General features: G+C 39.1%; 1 protein-coding gene and 1 long non-coding RNA gene across 13 annotated transcripts in view; one reads left to right on the top strand and one right to left on the bottom strand.

Annotated features, from left to right (window-relative positions):
- The first annotated feature begins 1,048 nt into the window (after positions 1-1,048).
- The window catches only part of Mef2 (myocyte enhancer factor 2), a 281,652-nt gene continuing 256,675 nt past the window's right edge, over positions 1,049-26,025 (top strand). For 7 of the 12 annotated variants that reach the window (XM_065236934.1, XM_065236928.1, XM_065236932.1 and 4 more), the window contains exon 1: positions 1,050-2,254. The gene's annotated coding sequence lies outside the window, so the exon portion shown is untranslated. Of the gene's footprint in view, positions 2,255-26,025 lie in introns of all 12 variants that reach the window. The other 5 variants (XM_065236936.1, XM_065236933.1, XM_065236930.1 and 2 more) reach the window with 2 other exon arrangements.
- Positions 8,863-26,025, bottom strand: part of LOC135713752 (uncharacterized) — a 511,705-nt gene continuing 494,542 nt past the window's right edge. The window contains exons 2-3 of the long non-coding RNA XR_010518763.1: positions 9,004-9,052; positions 8,863-8,951 (exon numbers count right to left, since the gene is read on the bottom strand). This is a non-coding gene — a long non-coding RNA (uncharacterized LOC135713752). The remainder of the gene's footprint in view (positions 8,952-9,003; positions 9,053-26,025) is intronic.

Raw genomic sequence — 26,025 nt, 5'->3', positions numbered from 1 at the left:
CAAAGTTCAAGTGGCAGTAAACGTCATTTTAACTGCTCGAATGAAGTGGTTAATTGTATATTTGTAATCTGCATGTCAAAAGGAACCGAAATCCAAAGTTTCATCAATTTTGGAGGAGAACTTTTTTGGAATAAGTGTGATAACATTAGACAAAATCACCATCATAGCGTTCATCGGTGGTACTTTGTATGAGAGCGAGCTGTCAATTTGTTAGTTTCATGCAGGAGGAACGACACATCCTCATCCATCTTCATCAACATATGAATTTCTGTCTATTGTTTTGCAAGATATCCTGAATATCCCTATTTATCCTTCTGTCTATTCCAATCTATTCTTTCCATTTGGCTCGCATACCATTGCAGCACTGCCAAATCTTGTTTGAAATATATTGCGCATTTCACACCAAGGAAGCACGTTTTTTATGATTTAAAAGTGTGATAAAAGATCACGTCCACGTGTAATCGTTTTAGTTTCTTCGGTGCACTTATTCCTTATGATGCAAACAACAATTGCTCTGAAGACCTCAAGACAATTTGACCTACATGTGCACTTTTATCACACTTTTTTTTCCATTTTTAGAGCAGTTTCATTTTCGATGCAAGTAGCAATAATGAATCTGAATGGGTGTAATGCATATTCGTAATCTGCATTAAAAATGGAACCGATATCCAAAATTTTATCAACTTTGGTACATTGGAACTATTTTAAATAAGTGCGATTACATTAGCAAAAACCACCATACTCTTTCCCCTCAGTGGAACTTTATGGGAGTGAACTGTTTAGTTTGTTAGTTAAGTGCAGATAGGTGCAGACTACGAATACCCCCCAAGAACCAAGATAAATTTAAACAAAATGTCTATAACTTTTGACCAGCACTGTTCCATTTCCATTTCCCCCCAAACAGACGCCCCTCGTCGAAAGCTTTTGCCACGCTGATGTCAGAAAAATTGTGGAAAAGCTCCCGCGTCGTGTTTTCGTTCGTGGTGTGCGCAACGATAAACGTCATGGCGAAACGATCGTCGAAAAATAAAATTCTGATACAAGCAAAGCAGCAGATTCCCATCGTTCGCAGCATCGAAGTTTGGAACGGAGCAGAGCACCGCAAATACATGTGTTTCACCGACGTTCCGGCTGTATGCTGTGTGTGGAGGTATGAATGTTAAGCCCGTGCATTGGTTTTAATGCGAGAGGTGCCCAGCAACGAGCCAGTAGCACCAACATACGCATAAAGTTTATTCGTCGTTTCGATCTTGCCATCAGCGGAGGTGTAGACAGAGCAGCAAAAGTCAACAGCAGGAAGAGACAGGAGAGTGCAAAAATCTCGCAGTTTCTTTTTTTTTTTCGCCAGCAGAAGCAGGAAAATCCTGATCAATCTGAACCGTACGTAATTCGGTGCGACCGAAGGTGAAGGAATTGTTGGTGTATCGATTCCAAGGAAAGTGTCTGGGACGTTTTTAAGACGGGGAGCGACGACGGCTTGTAGAGAGCGGTCAGCTTTTGCATAATATTTTTGCAGTGTCAGGAGCAAGGCGAAAACTTTCGGTTCGGTGCTCGCAGTGTTGGAATGAAGAAGGAAGAAAGTGCAGTGCTAGATTCGTCGGAGGAACATCCGTGATTTGTAACGCAGTCGAGGAGGCCGTCGCAGTTAGTGCAAGACAACATTCTGGTTCCTAAGGAAAAGTCAGAAGACATCCCACACGACGGCGACGACGAGGAGGAGGACGGTGTCAGTTCAGAAGGTACATGTTTGATGGTGTGAAAGAGACAAAACAGTGATTACAACACGGACCGAGGAGGAGATTGTCTCTGGTTGGGTCCAGGTTGGCAGGAGGTCTTCAACGCGTCTGTGAAAACAACAAGTCAGCCAGGCGAAAGGGACCTCCACAGGAGGAAGTGAGTGGAACTGACAGCAAGCAGAATTCCTACGTTGCATTTGGTGCACCGCTTATTTTTGCGGCTCATGAGGGAAACCTACAGGAAGAGACGTTGTGTGTATTGATTGGATGCAGGAAGGAAAGCTTAAATTGATAGCGAAGTGATAATAGCAAAAAAAAAAACAGTGACACTGAAGAGGCAAGGCAGGCAGGAGACTCGAAGAAGCACTCAACAGGCAACAAGAAGAATCGGCAACCCGAAGAACAGCACACAAGAAGGCAGAATATGATAATGTGATGATATAAGACAAGTTTCAGTTCCACAGTTCCAGTTTTGGCAAGTCGCGATTTTTGAGATTGTCGATATTGGCTGATAAGAGGTAAGTTGACTGTTGTATTTTTTTTTCGCTTGTCTATGTGTTTTTATCGAAATATCGATTTGTTGATGGGGCTTTGCTATAAAAGTTGCTTTTATTTGGACAAAATGTTCAACTCGAGAGAGAGAGAGAGAGGTAGAGCGAGAGATTGAGCATGAGTTGTCATCAGAAGGAGAGGGTTAAAAAGCTGCCAGCAGATTTGCCACTATTGCCCTTCTAAATCATAGCAAATCGCTTCGTTACATTATAAAATTTCTTAAATTGCCATTGGCAATTACTTCTCGGGCTGAAATTGATCATAATGCCTTAAGTTTTTAGCTGCCACTTGGAAACTTTATCGATCATATAGCGATTTTTTTTTCTATTGGGTTGGAACTGGTTCGAAACCGAACCTGACAAACCATCAAATTGACGGTCAGAAAACAGGCAGATTCATCTTGATACCCGATCCAGGTTTGAACTGAATAAAAAACAAATTCGGTTATAGATACTCGAATAGATATCAAGGGAAATTTGGATTAATTTTCCATTATGATACTCCAATAATTAGTTTTTCATAACAAATAAAAGCATGTTTTTCTGCATAACTTTCAATTTTTATTTAACTGACAACGACCATGGGGCTGCGAAGATTATTCTGTCAGTAGCTTGAAAGTTGTGTTTTCGAGCAAACTAAGTGTCTCTGAATCTGAATTATTTAATAAATAACGGTAAGATGTTTACAACATCAGGAGAATTCAAGTGATTTTTAATTGTTTATTTAGGCGCATCTGTGTATTTTAAGATAACAGTTTTGGCATCTTGCTGAAAATACACTTGGCACAAGATACAGGATCGACCAATAGAGTTTGTGTGGCTTCCGATTACTTCAGCTACCAAATATCGAATGATTTTTAGAGTACCCTCAGAAGGCAAACTGTCATATGATTGATGCATTATGGAAAAAAAAAAACGAAAATAGTTTGAACCATGAAACCGAACTTTCTGAACCTCGAATTCGAAGGTGTTTTTTTTTTTCATTTGTTGGCCAACTAAGGGAACTATATTTAGCACCACGGTATCATAATGAGTTCTTGAATCTGCAATGCCACCAACAATTCCATCCCCAAAATCCTGGTATCTGCAGATGTTCTAAACCGATGAACACCTTCTCCTTGACGGTTACGCCGGATTGAAGAGCCTTTGAGTGGGTTGAGTTATTTCCTTTTAATGAATCATATCGCCAAGCCATTTTCTACAGAGATGGTGCCATATAGCAATTGAGAGAAGTGGGAATAATTCGCTTTCGATGCATAGTTTCATAGTTGAAAGTTTTCTCTCACGAGCTCAATCTCTCAGCATGCCATGTATATTGATGTCACACAATATGAGATTTCCCTTTCATAGACTACAAAATGTAGTACCTATCCCTGATAAAATGTTGGAACCCTTATTTATGCAATTAGATTTTCCATCCAGGGGCGGAGCATGGCAAGCATTTTTGTCTCAGATTATGTAAGAAAGGAGGAATTCCGGATGTTTTGACCGCACTGCCCTCTGTTAATAATTAACGGAACTAAGTGTAAGCGTAATTTCCTATAGATGCCACCATTCAGAATAGCAGTGACATCTGAAGGGAAATTAACGCAGAAGCATGGTAACATGATTCATTCCGCTATCAATGCTTATCTTTTGACAGATAAGCCTATTTCGTTCACTTCGTGTAGATTTCCTCAGTTCCACGTACTCGGGGCAGATACCACTGAAGAATCCATCGCATCTAATCTCATCTAATTACAGTGCAGTTCGATATAATAGCATGCCGATTTTCATTCAAAATGATCAACTTTGGCATGTTGTAACTTTGTTCTCCTAAGATAAATTGAGCTGAAACGTTCGCCACAGAACTACCAATGTGTTCAATTTTACGATTACAAATTAAAATATTTTTTAAAGCACCTGTCGGAAAGTGAGATACTGGCGCCCATTGTAGCTAGTTTTGCATGTCGCGCAACAGTTTTTATGTCGTGCAAAATGTTTCATGTTGTGCTAAATTTTAGTGTTTTCCACTTCAACCACCTATAGGTATTTGATCTGTGGCAACAAGGCTTCAATCATATGTGGCCAAAATCGGGAATTTTCTGTGTGGGTTTTTCTTTTCACTGTAACAGGGTGGCCAACGATTCGGAAAATAACGGAGAATTTGAAAATTAATCCGGAAATACAGGAAACATCCGTGAATTCGACGGAAGAACCGGTAATATTTGATAAACTTTAACATCTCCCAACAAACATTGGAATCTAAAGAAGAGCTTATTTATACAAAACGATGCTTCTTCAGATAAAAATTAGCTTACTCAGCCCTTAATCAGTTCAAATTGATTGTTGGGGTGTCCACTTAAATTATAGTGTGCATTGTTGTCATCATTAATGGGAGGTAAGGTTATGATTTTCCAAAATAATATCAATAATATGGCCATATGAAGAAACCTGTGGATTGCAGCCCGTAGATTGATAAACCGTAGTTTTGTCTCGAAATAAGTTAATGATTTATACATTAATGAATGTAGTAGAACCAGTTCTGAGATTTGTCATTGACATTTACAGACTTTCACGCGATATTGACAAACATGTTTTTCACATAGTCACTGACAGACTTGATCCTCAAAAAAAAAAACCTTCGTTAAAATCTCATTCATTTTTTCGTCAATGACAACGATTCTGTGTCACATTATTGTTATTCAAGCAGTTCAGGACGCAGATGCTTGTTCACTTTAACGGCTCTATGTAATTGTGTTACTCAAGTCATTTAATTTCATTACCAATTTAGTTAATAAAAAAATCTACTCATGTTCGTCATTGACAGCACTGTAATTGACATAGTTCGCCTTGACGATTACTGTTCGATCAAATAAGTGACTAAAGCAGAATTGTTAATATCACCGTGTACTGTCGAGATTTTGCTTCACTGAGAAGAACTTTGAAAATACCCAACAGTTCTTAAAATAATTGAATACATGTTTACGCCAGAGTTTCAGAATCAATTAGATAAACAGAGCAAATCTTCTTCAAAAGAAAGACTTCCTCTTTGTGATGCATAATTCCCATCAGTTATTGACATTTTTTTCAAAATTGTCTTTCCTGCTCTAATCCCGGTGTAATGTGCATTGTATTAAGGATAATATTCAAGAAACTAGACGTTGAAAAATATGTGAAAACTTAAAAGAAAATTATCTTGGAACTGTTCTCGTAATTATCCTGAAATTTTTTCGAAACTCGTTTAAAAAATTTCCTTTGAATCCTCCTTAGAATTTATGTGAAACTATCCTGAGGATAAGATTCCTCTAAAATTTACGCAAATCCATGTCTATTCAAGTTTACGCAAAACGCTTCTTAGATATCCTTCAGAATTCTCCTCAGAATACGTTGGAACTCATTTCTGATTTTTTAAGAATTTCTTGTAAGTTCTCCCCAATTTTTTTAACTATCCTCAGAATATCCTTGAAATTCTCTTCTGAATATCCCTCAGTATCGCTGTTTAATTATCTTTAACACAATCTTTAAATTCTAATTATAATTCTCTCTATTTTTTCTTAAAATTCACCTGCTATTCTCCTCAGAACCACCTAGGAATTCTTTCTTGGGATTCTTCTGAGAATTCCTTAGGGTTTAATCTTAGAATTATAACGACTCGGTTGCACAAGTTCCTTTAAACTGGCTTCACCGGTGTGAGCGAATGATGCTTCGTGTATGTTGTTTGGGAGTGACCGCGAATGTGTGAGTAAGTTGTGTGTTGGACCCAGGACCAGGACCAAGTCGAATGCAACTGAAAGCATAGCTAGTGTGTTGCGAACCTCCGTCAAGTTAACAGATAATACAGTTTTACGGTTGAACTGAAACTGTGTTTCAAAAAAGAAATCCGAAAACGAAAAATTGTACAGTTCTATCGATTGTACCGCACTCAAGTTGTTATCTGAAAGGAGGGGGAATCGTTATCTGGGTGGAGGGCGAATCGGGTAGAGCAATCAGGTAGATGCTTACATCAGATGGCGATTTGAGTGTGAAACAATCGATATAACAGTTTCCGCACATCGGAGGTACATGAGCAAATCGGTGATCATCTCTTTTTGCCAGTGGTGACGGGGGGGATACCCCTCACCATCCCTCCCCAACTGGGGAGTTTGGTAAAGAGAGATGATCAACCCGATTAGTACCTTCCTCAAAGTTGTCCTTGCTCGCTTTCTACTCTCTATATACAATTTTCACACTGCCGTACTCTAACGGCAACTATCAACTCTATACTTTCATCTCCTGATCTATCGTATAAAATGACCACTTTAAGTCTGTTATCTGACGATTAGCACCTTCAACTATCGTTATTATATACTAAATCGTTAATTTCACGCAGAAAGTAATAGTAATAGAAACAAAATAGTTAAAGTAACGACAAATTGTTCAAATTATTGAAACCCTAAAAAATTATCCATGTCTGCCAAATTTCCCATGGCTTATAAATTATTTTCTACCAAATAGTGTTTTTTTTTTTCAAAATCCCACATTGTGAGAATTTTTCTAAATCGCAGATTGTTAAAAAATCCAGTTCTGGTTTTTTTTTCATTTGAATACAGTATCAAAATCATTGTTAAATGACAAATCTCGAAAAAATGCCATTAGACTCTAAACAAATGTCAAAGCCTCCGAATAACGCAAATTTTCTAAAAAAAAAATTACGTCGTAAGCACAAATCACGATGTGTTAAAACATGTTCATGTTCCGATATCTTCGTATGATGTTCAAGATGTATAAAACAGTTTCTTAATTTAGTCTCTCACTCCAAAATTTCCATTTAGCCCGATAGAGTTCGGCTGGTGACAGTGACCTTTAAAAAAAAATCCATGGCTCAATTACTTTGTTAATTCTGGTGTTTGGAATCATAAAAGGATTCTAGCTTAAACAAAATATCTAAATTGATTCGAAGTAAAGGGTGTTACGATCAAAATTTGGTCGGCTTAAACTGGACGCATTTCTTTTAATAGAGCATTTAAAAAAAAAACCCCGAACATCCCTCATTTTGCAGGTGTGTGCGTGCAGAATGATGACTCTAATTTGATTTTGAAATTTGCTCTTCAGTTATCAAAATGGCGTCCAAGGTCCAAGCAAGAGGAGCAACGCATCAAAATTTAGCACGCGCATCGTGAAAATCTGAACTACTCACACGTCGAGTTAGCGAAATCGACTTCAAACAGCTTTCTAGGCTGGTGTTTTATACGGCAACGGGAAGGGGAAAGGTGGCAAACATGTTCAAGCATATGAAACTGTTGAAGTTCGCTGGTTTGGCAGGCTATTTATACTGCCGTTACGCGCATAACTGTCCCATGTTCTATGGAATCCTTATGTACCGTGTGACTCTTATGCGTATAACGGCAGTATACCTGTGACTTAAAAATTTTACATCCCGCCATTACGGAAAAAAAGACCATTGAGCGGTATGCCGCTAACAACGTGCAGGTGGTGCCAAAGGACAAGAACCTGTAGCCGGTCGAAATCGGTCTACTAGGGTTTTCCGTAGATTGGTTTTTAAACAAATGGCTTAAGCGCCACCTCCATTGAGGACCACTTGTCGTTTCGGATCCACGGCAAACTCAAAACCCCAGGGCGAGTTCAGTCTAACGCAAAGGATTGGAACGCGCTAGTAGACATTAAGTGCTTGGGATTCAAAAGAAAACACTAATTCCAACCGAATGGAAACTAATCAGAAACCGTCTGTCTACCGGAGCAAATGCACTAGGCGACCTGTTCTCATTACAGGTCAAGCTCTTCCCCAAACACAAAATCTACACGCTTCAGGGCAGAAATGAAGAACTGAGATTCCCAAGCAGTCCGACTTGGAGTAAAACCAAACAACGAAAAACTACAACAACGAACGAACCGTGAGAAACTTCTTCAGACCAGTGCACACATTTAACGAGAAATTCTAAGCTAACAATCAACACAATTATTTAGCAGAACTAAAAAAAACATTTATTTAGAATTTATATTCGTAACTAATGGAACGAGAAATTTATTAACCTAATCATTTTTATTCGGGAACCCTCATTTTTCTCTTTACTCTCTCTCTAATTACCTACCTAACCGTGCGGATTTTCTAAATGGCTATTTATAACTCGCGCTTCATCCAGATTTAATGCATGTATGCAGACATTGTACGTTTCTACTCACGCTTCTGCTTTACCGACTGCTCCTCCCCTTCGTCATTCGCCCCTGCGACGCTCGCTGCACGGAAAACAATGGACTCACCAAATTGTGTGCGAGTCTCGATTGTCTAATTCTGGATCAACAATAGAAAAGGGCCCATCAGCATTTGTAAACAAACCGTTCCAAAGCCCTTTACTCACAAAGCGAAGGCCACCCACACAAACCAACACCATCATCGGATAGAGGAAACTTCTACCTACACGATGATGGTGTTGGTTTGTGTGAGAGGCATTCGATTTGTGAGGAATGGGCTTTGGAACGGTTTGTTTACAAATGCTGATGGGCCCTTTTCTATTGTTGATCCAGAATTCATCAACTGCGTTGCGTGGTGATATCCCTTCTAACTCCGGCCGAAGTTAGGTCCTTCAATGCCGACGCGTGGGGCCAGGGTAGTGGTAATAACGAGGCGGCGCGGTATGCCGAGCGGGAGGTGGGACGAAACTATAGACAAAAAGCCGTCAAACGGCTGTTCAACTGGATGAGCGTATTGTTGCAAAACTGCATAGCAAATAATTTACCTTTTTGTTGAAACTTAAATCGCGCACAGTACCGCACTAGGCTACTAAACTAATTCAATAGTAACTACACCTAATCAAAAGAAATTAACGAACAATTAATTACACTGAATTTAAAGACACTTCTCACCTTTTAAATACCTCTACAAACACTCCGCAAAACTATTCAAAAAAACTTCACAGTCCTGCCTCTTCCACGGGTTGGATTAAAGTGGACGAGGAAGAAGTTGGGATTCCTCAGATAGGCCGCTAAAACAAATTCTTGGCCTTCGTTCCGGAAACCGAAAAACGATCTTATCAAAAGGCGATCTCCGATTCGATCAGATATCTCTTTTCCTCCCAAGTATCCCACATCTGTCTAGCTCATTCCAATCTTTAACTTAAAGTGTTTATCTTATTATTAAATTTCCGACGACAAGTAATCCTACTGGGAGATTATACTCAATCCCACGGATCAAATTTCATGCTACCTCGAATAAGAAAACACAGTTCGCTTTCAGCTGTGGACGGACACAGCAGCATTTGTTCTCGGTGTCGATAGTGCTATCGGCAGTCTGTTTTTCGACCAAGCTATTGTGTGTTGCGCACATTGTTTATCCGCAGTCAGCTAGTCGTGTGTGGAATCCTGTGGATAGAATCAAGAATGAATGGAGTTGAACTTAAAAACACCGTCAAATTTAGCTTTGGCGATGGAGCTAGAAAACCGTCGATGGGCGAAATTTTTAATTTCGCAAAGACTCTGGATGCGAATCCTATGCAGATGGAAGCTATATACAGGGTAGCAGAGGAGAAATCCTTGTTTATTAAATTCAAGGTCGAAGAGTATAACAGTGAACAATTAACTTTCCGTTATGACGATGGAAAGGCAGTAGAGGTACACATGTTGAATACGGATGAATACATTCAGTATGTCAGAGTGTACGATCTGCCTCCTGAAGTGCCTGACAAAAACCTAGCATTGGTGCTGGGGAAATACGGCAAGGTAAAACGTGTGGTTAGGGAGAAATTTCCTGCCGAGCTAGGTTTTGATATATACACTGGCATCCGCGGTGTATATATGGATGTTAAGAAGGAAATTCCTACATCACTGCATTTCCTCAACCGTAAAGTAAACGTGTTCTATCCCGGGAACAAGAATGTGTGCTTTGTTTGCAAGATTGAGGGGCACCAGATGAATTCTTGCCCAAAGCGGAAACCTCGCAGGAAGCTAGAAAAACAACAAACGACGACCCGGACCCGGACGAAGCCCAAAGTGTTAGCAGCGTGGTTACCTGTACAATTGTACATCATATGCGGGTGTTTTAGCCGGCGATGCTTCAGCGGATGCTATTGAGGTGTTCGATGAAGAAGTTATGGCTATCGATAAGACGACCCCATGGACATGGAAGAAGCAGCAAGAGGAAGTCAGCTTGAGACCGAAAGCCATCCATTGTTCTTGATCGCGAAGAAATTGAAAACTGCTATTGAAACACAGAATGTGGCCATGGATCGAGTAGAGTGGAGACGACTTCTTCGGACAGCAGAGGACAACAAGGCCTTAGCCTGATTGGTAAGGTAAGTATTGAAACACAGAAAACGGAAGAAAGAAATTAAGTAATGAAATTGGGTTGTTAGCGGAATGCTTAAATAAAACAGCAAAAAAGGGTTATCTTCCATTTAATTCCACTTAATTAATGTTGGTATCCATCGTATTTCGACTACAATGTGCAGTCTTCATCAGTGTCATTCCCACTAAAGAACTTATCAAAATCTTACCCCCTTAAGTACTCATCCCCTAGGTATAAAAGTCAAGATCACAGGTATAAAAATGAAACTACAATGTGTTGAATCGGAACCTACCTAACTAATTAAAACCAAAGATTTAAGTAAACTAAAGTAGAAAAATCTATTCAACTCTCTAATAAAGAAAATCCCAAAGGCTTTGTAGCCATCATAATGAAGTAATGAAATGGGGTTGTTAGCGGAATGCTTAAATAAAACAGCAAAAAAGGGTTATCTTCCATTTAATTCCATTCAATTCCACAAAGAAGAAAACTGCGGCCACGAGAGAAAGTTAACACGAAACAACCGGCTTCTAGGAAAAAATGAACTAATTTTATAAACTCCTTTATTTCAAATTAATGAAAAACGGTAAGAATCGGCTCCGTAAAGCCAACGCGTTTGAGCCTTACAAATAAATTAATGGATAAAAAAATGAGAAAACTTACGCGCCTAGTGAGCGGAAGAACAAAATAATGAGTGAAATTTCATGCAGGGATAATTTACTCTTGATATGAGTTCACCAGTTGCATGCAAGTGAATTGGGATAGTGCGTGTCGTTTCGAATAGTAACAGTGAACATTTGTAGCATTTGAACTTCATGCTACACAGTGGCGTCGCGTAACCTCACTTTTTACCTGTTCAACAACTTTGAAAACGTCATTTAGGGTAATTTTTCCAATCTAATCAGTTTCAAAAGGCACAGGGTCTTCTAGTTTCATTGATTTGTATTGATTGATACCAATATTGTTTCATCTGTTTACGTTTTGAGAATTGTTGAACAGGTAGATTGAGGTTAGGGCGACGCCACTGATGCTACATTAATTTAATATCTAATCAGAATACCGCTACAACCCTCCCAACATGCCAGAGCTCCGCCCAATCGAACAATATTGGGCCATCATCAAGCGGAACCTGAAGAAGACCCAAAAAAAAAAAACGGTTGGAAGCGAGAAGCAGTTTAAGGAAAACTGGCGTTCTGTGGCGAACTAAGTGGACGAAGTGACTGTATAGAATTTGACGGCAGGAGTTAAAAAAAGCCTGGCAATTCGGTTTCGGCCAACCGGAAGGATAACTGAATATTTTTCTGTATTTTATACTAATTGAACTTAAACAGAAAAAAAAATATTTCTTTTAATAAAAAAAAATAATCAATTCACACGCATTCTTGTTTGACCAAATTTTGATCGTAACACCCTTTATCTCTGGTATAATTTAAACACTTAATTCCGTTTTTCTGCTGAAAATAACTAATAAGTAACCGGGAATTGTTTTAGATTTAACCGTGAATTTCAAAATGAAAATTCACTGTCAATTCATGATGAATATGCATATTGCTAATTGCTTTTGTGAACAAGCACGTCAATCGCCGATTTCTCGCGTTTAAAATCGCAATCTCGAAAACTAATAACACAATCAGGTAGAGGAACTTTTCCTCCGAGGATTCCTCTATTATTTGGTTTCCGTTTTGTTTACGAGATTGAGCTTTTATTCGCGAAAGCAGTTCTAGCGTGCAGGTTAGAGTGATGCAAAATTTGAAATTTTCGCTCCACAATACTTAAACGATTCCAAATCGGATCCTGACTAACCTCTCAAAATTTGAACCCATTTGTTGAGAAACTGAGATCGCAGAAACCATTTGAAGTTTGTATGGGAATTACTATGGTAAAACTAAGATTTTTGTTCATGTCTATCTAATAATTCACCATATCGGTCTACTTCAAAAGCTTTCAACTGTACTTGTAGCAAATTTTCCCAGTTACAACTTTGCTGAAGATCACTTTTTGATTAAATACAAGGATCGAAAGTTATCAATGGTTCAATGCGCTGATGTCTTATGATCATGCTCAATCAACTGCTCAGCAGGCAACATTGGTGTTTCTGGGGCGTTGAAAAGGACACAAAAATCATGGCTACTATGTCACACTGCAAAATACAGTGTTGCCTACAGAGCAGCTATAAGTTTGTAATAAGTTTACCAATCTCTTAAATAATTAATAACTTTTTCCTGTCTCGTTTTACATAGAAACGATCTTCAGCAAAGTTGTAGCTGCGAAAATTTTCTATAAGAATGGCTATCGAACTATTTCGCAGCTCAATATGGAAAAAGACTAGAAGGCAATGAACAAAAAGTTGAGATTTCCCATAGTAATTTACATGCAAACTTCAAATGGCTTGTGCGAAGTCTGTTTCTAACCAAATGAGTTGTAACTTTGGGAGGCTAATCAGGACCCAATTTGAAACCATTTAAGTATTGTGGAGCGAAAAAGTCAAATTTTGCATCAGTCTAGTGCAGGTATGGAGTCGGCTCCCTTTCGTTGGCACTCACTTGTGGACCAGCAATCACACCATTAAAAATAAAAAATAAAAATAAAAATAAACCCCTGAACTCAGCCGTAGCTCATCCCCATTCATCAAGGCAATTCGATTGGGAGCACATAAAACTGCTTACGTCTCACTGGCTGTTTGGACGGTGCTTTGGTGGTGTTCAACTGCGCCTGGCCTGGTCGCTCGATCGACTCTACGACCACAGTGTCGGGGCAGCTTTTCATGTATTCATTATCAATACATAAAAAAGTACATTTTCCAAACACGTCCTCATCTCGCTCATTCTCCCGCTCTGTGCAACTTTTTATTTTTTTTTTCATTTCTTCAGGGGGCACCATCACATCGGGTTAAAGTGCCAATTGGCACCGCGGACAAACGCGGACTCCCCCCCCTCCCTTGTGCGATGAGCGTGAGTGAGCAATATTAAATATTTTGAGAAATAGTCGTCGCCAGTCAATCCGAGAGACTTCCGAGTTATTGATTTTGGGGGGAAATATTTGCATACTTGTTGCTTCTCGACATTGGATTTGCCCGTCGATGGTCCAATGTCGTCGCTCTCTCGGGGCCTCGGGATTCGGGTTGTTTTTCTTTTCGTTTTGGGGGCTGCCTTCCATTACCAAAGCACACAGAATGCCGCCCCCGTGACTCCTTCGCCTCGACCGACTCTCATAAATAATACTACTAACACACAAAATGGGGAACCAATGTCGACGGGCATGTTCATATTAGAAGACGAGCGGGAGCACGCTACTGTTCGACTTTGACTTGGAACGGGAGCACAAGCCGCCGTAGCAGTAGCAGCTCAGCGAGTTTCAAGGACGTTTTTGATATTTGTCTTATTTGTGTACCGCCGTTCTCCCCGTTTCCTTCATTCTTGTCTCATTCCACTTGCATTTGGACGGTTTCTTCTGCTTTTCCGCGCTAGGAACGACCTGAAACGGCGGGTAATTTCTTCGCAGGATGAGGGGTGGCCTAGAGTTAGGGTTACCATAATGGACATAATTGATGTAAATACTGTCAACTCTCCATAACTTGATATTGAAGGGACCGTCGAGTTGTATATAGACTTATATAATAAATAAAATGTTTGTTTTTTATCGTCTATAATTTTAAGAATAATACTGAAATACACCATTTACTGGAATATCTGGCCTTATTATACTCATATCAATTTGATATCCATTTATCCCTCAAGGATGCATTTATGAAATTTGTAATATTAAGCCAATATGCACGAAACACGCAATAGAGCTGCCAGTTATTGAAATTTAATTTGTCAAGATATCAAATGTTCTGGTCATTTCTGGATGTGGCCGAAGGTTATTAGCCCGAATGGTCGTTAAACCAGACTCAAATAAATTTTGACGAGCTTCCTTACACCGTTAGGTTTTAAGATTTTAAGCACTAAGATATGTGTTCATGCTAGTCGGGCTTGTTAGGAGATCTCAGACTGCGATTTTTGTTTTTTTTTACGGAATAGAAGAAATTTCGTACATCCCATGAAATTTGAAAGTTTGACAGACAATTGAAATGCAATGTTTTAAAGTCTCTTAACGAATAAAATATATCTTCACATTCATTTTCCTTCTTTCAAAAGCTGCTCGTTCTTTCAAAAGCTGGTTCACACCAATCTATTTGCCCCAGCCCCAGATTATTTAAAACCCGATTCTGCAGAACGTGTGAAAAGGGCTAATGAGCGAGTTATGTAAACAATTACATTAGACGTCGAATTCTCGAGGATGAATTTTCACAACAACCCAAATTTGGGTAGAATCCTCCCAGATCGGTCAAAACTAATCCTACCTAAAAAAAAAATGAACTATGTTGGGAGCAGTGTTCGGAAAAAACTCAAAAACTCAAATCTCATGCGTAAGTTTTTCGGACAATGATATACAATTTGCTTATATTGCTTATAGAAAGATCTAAACTCCAGGATGATTTGAAGAACTGCTTTTTTTCCTGCTCAGGTCTCTTGTATTGATTTATGCTTTAACCAACATACAAAAACAAGATTTCATTTTTACAGTGAAATTCTTTAATTTTATACGAATTCATGATTCCATGAGATTTTGGAGATCCAGATCATCAACATGTTAATGCATATCTCATCTCATAGTTTTTCTACAAAGTAGACGTATTGTAGAGCAATTCGGCTCAAAAAATTATATGATTACCTCTAAACGGTTATTTTTGAACGCCTTTTTTAAGACAGGCATGATGTTTGAAATTGATGGCTAAAATTCGGCTATTTTGAATCTGAAATTTGTTTTCAAAAAAGCGTTTGCGATATTTTTTAATAAATTGTAGCACGAAAACTTACTCCTAATCGAAATGAGGTCTGGTACAAAGTTGAGAAATAAGAATAAGACAAATTAAATAACAATAAATGATCTATTTATTTAAATATTTACGGATTTCGGTAAACATAAAAATAAAAATACGATAAAAATCGTAAAACATCATGTTTTGGTAAAAATGTCAGTTTATTTTTTGTGAAATATTATTGTAATTTTACGATTTAGATGTCACACATATTGTGGGTGCAAATAATATAAAAAAATAGCGCACGATCCAGAGGTTTAATTTTTTTTAAATGTTCTACGGTTTTTGTAAATTTGTCAGTGTTCAAGGTTTTCAATATTCCAAAAGTTTGCATTTACATAAGATTAAAAAAAAAATCAAACGTGTTTAACGAGGACATTTTTTGTTATTAAATTGTTTAACACTTTTGACGTAGGATTACGTCCTACAGCAACATATTGGGGGTGCAATTTCAAAAAACCAAAATCGACCGCATCACGAAAAGTGGTCAGGTTTTGACCACATATAACTCTATCAATAGCTCATGGATTTTAATTCTAAACAAGCCAATCGATTGGAAAATTTTCCACGAATCTGTCAAAATGAACACTTTATCAATTTTCAATAGGTCACTATTGGAAAAAACACAAATGTCCAACTGTTGCAATTGATTAACACATTATCACCGATGGGCTGCAAAAAAGCGCTTTCCCTAACACAGATTTCAAAATCGAATTCCATTCGGTCTCACTGAACGGTGCTTATTCAATGACCGCGTGTGGTGGTGTCCGGTCGGTCGTCATCAGCAGCAGCAGCAGCAGCAGTGCTTTCGGCGCGTGGCGTTGAACATTGTTCTCCAGTACACAACGAAAGGCTGCCCGCAAGCAGCGAGCTGCAGTCTACATGACCGGAAGAAGCCGCACCGCATTCAGTAGCTCTTCGTGAGTCGCTAAGGGCCATCTATGCCAAGCGCGTAACCCTCGTTTCAAAAAACATACAGCTCACTAGCCTCATCTGTGTTGAACACCCTAATAGCTCAGCATTACTCAACCATCACGACAAAACGGTACTTTTCAGGACCACCATAAATTTGTTAAAGAGTATTTTCTGGACATTTGTTAAGGTCATCAATCGGATGTCAGTTCCCATATGTTGAAATTTTTGATTTTGATCCAGAGATGATGAACTTTAATTCTTAATCGATAGGAAATGTTTCAACGAATCTGTTAAAATTAGGACTTTATCATTTTTCAAAATGACATTATTGAAAATTTCCCAAATTTGCAACTGTTGCTATGATAATTAAAATTATCATCGATTGCCTGCGAAAAGTGCTTTCCCTAACACAGATTTCAAAATTGAATTCCATCCGGTCTCACCGAACGGTGTTTATTCAATCACCGCGTGTGATGAGTGGTGGTGTTCTCCAGTACACAACGAAATGCTCCCCAGCAAGCAGCTAGCTATCAAGGCCGCTGATCGGATTCAGTTGCTCGTCGTGAGCCGCTGTGGGTCATCTATACCAAGCGTGTAACCCTCGTACCAAACAACATACAGCTCGCCAGCCTCATCTGTGTTGAACACACGTTGTTTAACGAAAACACTAGTTTATAAATGTTCTGTCAATCATTTGACAGAATCTCAATCATCTGTATGCAACGGATGAACACTGCTTCCACCTTCTCCAAGAACATCAATTGAGGACCACTATTCCATCGCCCTTCACCAAACTGTTTACCGATAGATCCAGGTGCAATGCATGAGTACCGCTATCATCTACAAGAACATCGAGGAAAAAATTCCACAGCATTGTTCTAAACTGGCTTTCAAGCTTCCAACCCATCGATCCTTTTTAGGACCACAAATGACTGATAAAAGAGTTAATTAAAGAGTTCAAGTAAGCGCTTGTATTCAAGACATATCGTCCAGGATTGGCTTGTACTACATGGACACCAACACAGCACCTCAAAAACAGAACTCTCAAACTGCTTCCGAATTTCAATCTATCGAACTTTTGCACTGATAACGAGTTAAGAAATCAATTTAATATTTACTATACATTTGTTATGACATCGAAACTACCTTTCGTAATCCTACGTCAAATCTACGGTCGTGTCTTGGATACAACCTCTTACTTTTTTTTTCTTCTCAAAATAACGAAAAATAGTATTGGTAGAAAGACTTGATTTTTTCCCCTACAACTTTGTCGCAGAAGTCATTTGGAGTAGAAGTGACGTACGAATACGACCTTTTGAAAAGTGTCGAAAACGTCATGTTGAAAAATATCTTATGATTCAAAATGGCCGATTTTCAGTAGAAATGTTTTTGACGTAGACTACGTCTTACGGGAAGGTACTGGGGGTAAATCGAAAATCTAAAATTGCGACCGTCACTAAAAGGTGTAAGGTTTTGAACGCTTATAACTTTGTCATTTATAGATGAAATTAAAATCCAAATACACCAATCGATAGGAAATAACTCGCGTAAGCTGTTACAATAAAAGCTTTTTTAATTTTCCATAAAAACTGTTTTAAAAATGTACAAATAAAAAGTGATAATTTTATCACTGTTTTCATGAAATAAACGTTCTTCCCAAACCCAGTCGTGATAATCGAGTACCATTTGGTTGCACATCGTGCTGCTTGAATCTGAAAAGTTATAAAAGAGCGCTGTCAATGTGCCTCAACTCATTTTCGCTTCGGACGGCGGGTATGCAGGTAGCAGTAGCAGCAGTAGGAAGGCGGTTTCTGTCAAGCGCGCAGCGTTCGAGTTTTGCACCTCGAACTTTGCGCGTCGTTCCCGTCGAAATCACTGGCTGCTGGTAGCGGTGTCGCCTCGACGGCGCAAGCGCTCCTTGCCTGAATGATAACTACAAATCTCGATTACTTTTTCGAAAGGACTTATCAGTTTTTGTAAACAACGCATTTTATCGTCGGTTTGGCATAACTGATAGCTCGCCCCACATACTAACACCACTATATCAGGTAGGGGAAATTTACCCTATCTGATGGTAGTTGTAGCATGCGTGGGTGGGCTACCAGTTACGCCAAATCGACGATCAAATGCGTTGTTTACAAAAGCTGATCGTCCCTTCGAAAAAGTAATCGAGAAATACTTCTTGGACTGTGAATCAATTGCCGAGTTAAATTTAACTTGTGGTTAAACGTGACATTTCGAAAGTTATTTTCAATGTTCGAAAATGCCGGAAATTGATCAGTTTCAAACAGAACTCAGCCACAATTACCAAAATTTATCTTCTAGTCGGTCCGAAATAACCACGCTCGTATATCAGGGTTATTCGATAACTCAACTGTCACTTTTAACCACGAGTTAAATTTAACTCGCCCATTGCGACACAGCCTTGGAAGCAAAATTAGGGCCATCCATAAATTACGTCTATATTTTTTTCAAAATAACTTCCCTTCCCCCTCGGAGCGTGTTTTGCAATACACCTTATACATGGCCGGTCCCAACTTCTGAAACCCCTCTCCTCCCTCAACTACTACGTTATTTATGAAAGTTCTCTAATCATTGGGCAACAGTGAAAATCAGCAGCACACACCACACAAAACGGGTTGGAAATTTAGGCGAAATTTCGGTATTGATCGTCAATATCTCGCGATCAGAACATTTTAGCCTGAAATTCCTCCATTTAATTCTCGGTACATATTTAATCTATTGATTGAATAAAAAAAATTACTAAATATGTTTTTTTTAAGATTTCGTGCGTTTTCTGAACGCACATCCATTATGTTGCATAAGAAAACGGGGTGTTTCTGTGGTGAAAAAAAAAGGATTTCCATACACAGATTACAGACTCCTGTACCAAGCACTGAAATTATCAGACGGTACCTCTATTTATACTTTTAGATTAGCTATGAAAGGCCATCCTATTTATGCCATAGAAAGGTTTATAAAATCCCAGATTTTTTGCTGATGGGGGCGAGGCATAACAAGCCGTTCGATTGCATAATTTTCCAAGTAGGAGGGACTTACAATGCTTAACTCTTAGCAGTGCCGTCGAGTTTTTTCAGTGCTAGGTACTGAAATTCGGCAGTGAGCGTTCAAAAAGGCCTACTTGTAATGGTCGATTCTCTTCATCGATTTTCTCTTTACATTGCTACAGTTAAGCGAAACAATTCAAGCTGAATATTGCATTAGGTCCTAAGTAACATTGACAAGATTTTCTTCGCCGACTTTCTTCTTGAATCCACTCGGCCCAGATATTTTCAGCACACATATCGATAAAAGAAGTTTTTTATCTAGCATCTAATACGACAAACACAACAAGAAACTATTCTGTGCTCAAGTTATTAACGGAAGAGAAACTCGACGAAGAGAATGCTACTTAGGACCTAATGCAATGTTCAGCTTGAATATTATCTGAAATTTGTTCATTGTAGTACTCTTACAGGTTGTATTGGAATAGTTTGTTCGCGAGATTGAGCTTTTATTAGCAAAAAAACAGCGATTGACATATTTGTTTACAATAGCAATTACGCCCAAATCTTCAAGTTCGCCGTAACTACAAAATGTTGAATAACATTGGTGCAAAATTGTGCACTCCGTTTTTGTGTGTGCATTCTTTTTTAGCGTTTTGAAGTTGAATCGCTGATGAAACCTTATTTTTGATCAATATCAGTACCACATCAAAATTTCAATAGCACAAATATCAGCACTCATGAAACTTATAACAAAGAAACTGGAACTTCACGTTTGCTGCAGTGAAATCACAACCGTCCAAGATTTATGCCCTAGAAATCTTGAAGTGATAGGGAATATCAGTCGTCATGACGGTCATTGTTGGACGCTTCAATGAGGCACCTGAAGAAAGCCTTAGGTTGGCGGCCAGGGTAGACGCCACACGCGACGCGACGCGATGCGTCTCACGCAGAAAATAATAATAAATAATAGGATTCTTTTGAATTGGTCGCATCGCATCGCGAATCGTGTCTACCCTGACCGCCACCTTACTCATATCTGATTGTAATTTAGGAACCAAATGTAATAGAATAGGGTTTTTGATCTCATTTCCGTCCTATTAAGCACAACCCCCGCTTTACCTCTCTTTTTAGAACCGGATGGAACAAAGAATGGAATATTTCTATCAAGTATTACTTCTAAATTCATTCACCTTTCCATACGTACCGTTGGATTTGATAAAGAGTCACAAATTGTAGAGATATTGTTAAAAATCTAATACTGCTTCTTGATTCTAAATTCGTCGTACGAGTTTCAATTCCGTTCTAACGCATTGAAACGCCATTAGATTTTCTTCGTCCTACGGATAAACGTAGGAAAAGGGGATTCGCTAGGAGCGCTTCTTTTGTTTTGAGAACAATGAGCGTAAATATTCATACAATGCGCCCAAATAGGATTTATGTTGTAGTTTATGAACTAACGCATCGGAACAAACATATTATTGATATGTGCACAATGAAATCATTGATATTATTGATCTTTACTGATCGATAGAACGGAAATGAGCGATTACGACGAAGTAGGGCTCTACCCTATGTATTCGCATTTTTATGAGGTACTCAATTTAACCAAGTGTTTACTAAGTAGGACATCCAAAATATGTACACAGGACCGAAATCATAGGTTACTTCTACTGTATTTTAAATCAATATCTTGACAAATGAACGAGAATTTCACTACACAGCTTAACGTAGTCTACGTCAACCATGCGGTCGTGTCTTGTACACAACCCCACCAATTTTTCTTCTTTATTAAAGTGGATTTTAGCCGAGAGCTAGTTCATTATATCAGCAGAAATGTGAATGATTGTCCATAACACACATTTTTGCAAAATTTCATGCATTTCGGAGAAGGTCAACTCTGATCGATGGTTTATTTGGCGTGGAACTGCACCTTGATATCAATCAATTGATAATGTTCGGTTCAATGACCCACTCGGCCCAGTAGCGTTCGGCAGAGTTCCTTTCAAAAACATTACATTAGATCTTTAAAAATATTTCAAATTTCGGACTTCGAACAATTATCTAAATTGTGAAACAATACGTTACGATTGTGGAGCCTTACATTTTTTTATTATTTTTTTTTTCAATTGGGGTGAATTTCCGGTGTTTTGCCTTAAACATAAAATCCTGCAAACTACGTACACATTGTAAAAAAAATGCACTTAAGGTCTACACTGATTGACGAAAACACTTCTGATGAAACCAACATTCTTAATTCCTAATTCAAGAATGTTTATGATTCACCTTGCATCTTATGCTTAATTATTTCACATGATAAAGGCAAGCATATTTCGATCATGTGTGCATGAAAGGGCTTCATACTGCCACTGACAGCCTCCCATAACTCTAGCAGCTCCGGCCACGCACTTCCAGACTACGCGATTAATTATCGCTTCGTTCTTCGCCTTCCGTAGTTCCATATGAAAGCAAGCGCACTGCTCCTCTGTGCACCACCATTCGCCACCATACGAAGCAACTTTATGATTATTAATGTTTTGCCGTTAATACTGGCGAAGTTCGATATATGTACAAGCGTTCTTCGCTTCTTGGGCAGAGCTATGGCAAAAATGTTGTCCCCTGGTCTCCTCTGTCTCTGTCTCGATTGACATCACACGCACGAAACACGCTACTACCTAGGATCATGCACCGGAGTAGTTCCTCGATGGTCAAGCTCGATCGACTTGACCGAGGCTCATCGAAGCCCCCAAAGCCGAGAAAATTAATAACTTCCCTGCTTCTTCGTCCTGCCTGTCGGTTCTTCTTGCTCGTTATTGGTTCACTTGTTGGTCAACGCGCCGCGCACGCGGTTATTAACGTGTGTTGTTATTTTCTTATTGATCCCTTTTATGCTCGCCATCCTCCTCCTCGCCAACACCCGGACCGGGCACGGATACGCCTTCTTGTCTTGCCATCATCATCTTTCGATTTCGATCATCCACCGGAGCAGCAGCGGAGCCTCTTTCGCCAGAAGTCAAGCCATCAGGCCAAAGCAAAAGTTCAAAAAGTGATTGCCTCCGTGTTGACCGCGTCTCTTATCAACGACATTGCTGCTGCCGCTGCTTGGCGTGAAGTTGCAAAGTCAGAGGTCTTTGAAACTTTATCCATACGTTGTTGTTGTTGTTGTTGTTTTTGCGCCGCCTCGCTTGGTTTTTGCCAGTTCCACCAGTGCTACAAAAGTGTATAGACACGAAACGACAGATAAAAACACTGCCCCATGAGAGTGTGGGGTGTGGGACTGCTGACGTAGTTCCATTAGTGGTGGTATCCACTCTATCTAGGGTTACCGGTAGACCAAAGCAAAATATTTGCGTTGAGACAAATGAAAAACCAATTTTTGTCTTTGATCATTATCAATTTAATAGAATTTGCTGATTGAATTTTGAGAAACTTTTCAAAAACTCTCGCAGGCTCTAACAATACATCATTCCTTAATGTACGTTTTTATCAAAGTTGCCAAGAAACGCATTTTTAAACTTGATCCCATTTTCATGATATGGATCAGTGCTGATAAACTTAATCTCTTCTACACTCAACTTAGTTGAAAATGAAGACAACCTTAACAGATTGACCAACTACCTGCATGAGTATGAATTTTGACATAGCAGCATTCTCTTAATCAAGGCAACCTCTGACTATCGAAGTCAACATTTGTTTTTCTTCATTCGTGGCTGGATGTTCATTATCGCCTCTGTTTTGTCAATATTAATATTGGTGGGGATGATTTTGAGGATCAATTTGCAAAATGATTATTTTCATTTAACAAAAATAACGCGCTGAAAAACGTCTTCTTCTTCTTCTTCGCATTTAAAGCTTATTGCATATCGCATATTAGCTTATTGCATGTCTCAACTTAGTGTTCTAGATGCACTTCCACAGTTATTAATTGAGAGCTTTCGATGCCTGTACCATTTTTGCATTTGTATAATTGTGTGGCAAGTCCAATCATACTTCTGTGCCCAGGGAGGTCGAGAAATTTTCCAACCCGAAATATTCCTAGACCGGACCGGGAATTGAACTCAGCTACCTCCAGTATGGTCTTGCTTTGTAGCTGCGCCTTTGCTGACTGAGCTAAGGGAGGCCCCTTAAGGGAGGCACTGAAAAACGTGTCGTGTAGGCTTTTACACACAGATCGATGGCAAATTATCGCCTCTTGCTGAATTGATGATAATATCTATGTTATAGGCTCTGGGCTCGATAATATGCAAAATAATCATTTTGCTCGAAATAAATTTGATTATTTTGCTTTCGAGGATCGCTTCTGATTTTCACAATTTTGGGTTGGATAATCAAGCACTGGTGAAAATCAACAAACGCGTATTCGTTGATGTATAATGAACTCATTTGTTCATTTCGCGCATTTCATTTGCTTAACAGCAAAGGTTTTCAAAACAAACGCAATATATTTACACTGAGTTGAAGCGCTACTCCTTGCTTGTGATGGTAAATGATAAAAACACACACAGATATGCATTTCAATATGAATTTTCACACACATCCAGGGATATTTTTGTTTTGTTTATTAATTTGTTCGATAAGGCTATTTCGAGTTAACTTTACAGAGCCGAGGATTCTGTGGATCGTGAAACTATAGTCAAAAGGTACTGACCCTTATAGACTCGGAAACTACTGAACCGATCGGCGTGAAAATTTGTATGCAGTGGTTTTTGGAGTCGGGAAAGGTTCTTATGATGGTTTGAGAACCCTCCCCCTTCTGTAAAGGCAGAGGCGTCGCGCGCCTCATTTGTTTACCTGTGCACTAAACTTAGTTCGTTATAGTTTACCACCACACCAACATTTATTATATTAATCACTACCTAACGTAACATTTGAACGGCCTATCATCTTGTGTAAACAAAACTTGTATGGCCCTTTCCGCGTTAACCGAAGTAGTACAAATGGCAAAACTGAACTAATTCTCGTTTTTATCACAAGGAAGTCGAAGAATATCCATCAAACACTTCCGAAAACATTTTTTGATACACCACAGTGTCAAAATCTAGAGAAAATTCATGAAGTCCCCTGGGTAGCAATCTTGAATTAATCAACTGTATTCATCAGAACAACACTATCAGAATGGACCAGGGAAGCTCATAAGTTTTGACAGGCGCACCGGCGCAACCATCGGAGAGATTTGATTGAGGAATTTACCTCGGGATTTACAACTGACAAGAGAGTGAGAGTGAGCTTTTGCGCTCTTTTTCTCCATTACTCTCTTTGCCTGCAATCAGATATCCAAGTGCACAGCGAGAAATGCACGCTTTAGGCACCCATACATCACAAATGTTCTTCTAATGTATACTCACACATTCATACCGGTCTGCAAAGTATGATTAATACACGTCCAAAGCGTACCAGACTGCTGTTTCCGTGTTGCTTCCGTTTGACGCTTGACTGCTGAAAGTTTCAATTACAACTAGTGGTGCAAACCGCCATTTATTGTGGAAAATTTGTGGTATGTTTCAAGAGGTGATAGACAAACTTGCTAGCCGTCACCCAAAAAAGCTCGCTTTTGGTGCACATTTTAACGAGTTTTGTCATGGTAGTGATATCGACATGCTTAGGAATCAATGCATTAGGGATTAGGCAGACCATCCGAACTGAATTTAATCCTTTTTGAAGCAAAGCAAGGTCAAAGATTCAATTGAGCCACACTATAAAATAGTGTATTCATGGTCATTTGTGGTCTGGAGTAAAGAAGTACAGCTATAATGTGGCCATAAAATCTATAAAAATCTAAACAATTTTTTTTAAATTATTTACTCCTGTGTCGTGCACAGGTTGCACATGTGGACGCGACGCCACTGTGTAAAGGGGAGTGGGGCTCACATACAAATGAAACAGAAATTTCTGCATAACTCGAGAACTAATCAAGCAAATGGAACCAAATTTGGCATGTGGAGGTATAAGGAGATGGTAATAGAGGGTAGCCCCTTAGATAAGAGGGGGGCTACGTACAATATAGTATGCTTTTTTTTAATCGGCGCAGAAACTCGCGAGCAAGGCCGGGCACACTCAGCCAGTGCTGTAAATTCTCAAAATCATTTGAACATTTTGGATGAAAATGAGAAAAGTAGCTATTCGCTATCAAAGGGGACCTCGGCATGGATCATTCTCGGCGAAAAAGTGAAGCCAACCCTACACCAACCTGACTTCTATCAAACCCCAACCCGATGCTGACCCGACATTGACCCGACATAAACTCAAAATTGACCCGACAACAACACGACATTGGGTCGACATCGACCTTAAATTAGCCTTACATTGATCCGACATCGGGTCGACTTGTCTGTTCGGGACCATTTTGCTGGATTTCTTCCATACTCCACTGTCGTATATCAAATGATACTGAGTGACTCAATTGACAGCGACAATGAGCTTCGAATGAGAAAGGGGCTCTTCAAATTATGGTCATGTGAGAATTCGTTTACACAGAATTGATTGAATGGTTGTATTGGTTCATCTTTAATCGAATGATATGAAAATTTACAGCACTGCACTCAGCTAGTAGCGAAATAAAAATTTAATTTTTGAATCGACCTTATTAGATTTGTATGAAATTTTGAGTAAATGTTTGTTTTGGCCAATGATTCACATATCTGCCAAAATTCGTCCATATTGCATCTTGTAAAATTTTCAAAATGGCTTCCTTGAAAAT

This window comes from Ochlerotatus camptorhynchus, unplaced genomic scaffold (assembly GCF_037179485.1).
Source record: "Ochlerotatus camptorhynchus isolate MF236.1 unplaced genomic scaffold, CSIRO-AGI_Acam_v1.1 ptg000577l, whole genome shotgun sequence".
Lineage (NCBI taxonomy): Eukaryota > Metazoa > Arthropoda > Insecta > Diptera > Culicidae > Ochlerotatus > Ochlerotatus camptorhynchus.
The sequence above is the reverse complement of the archived record's forward strand: the minus strand, read 5'-3'. Positions and strand labels throughout refer to the sequence as shown.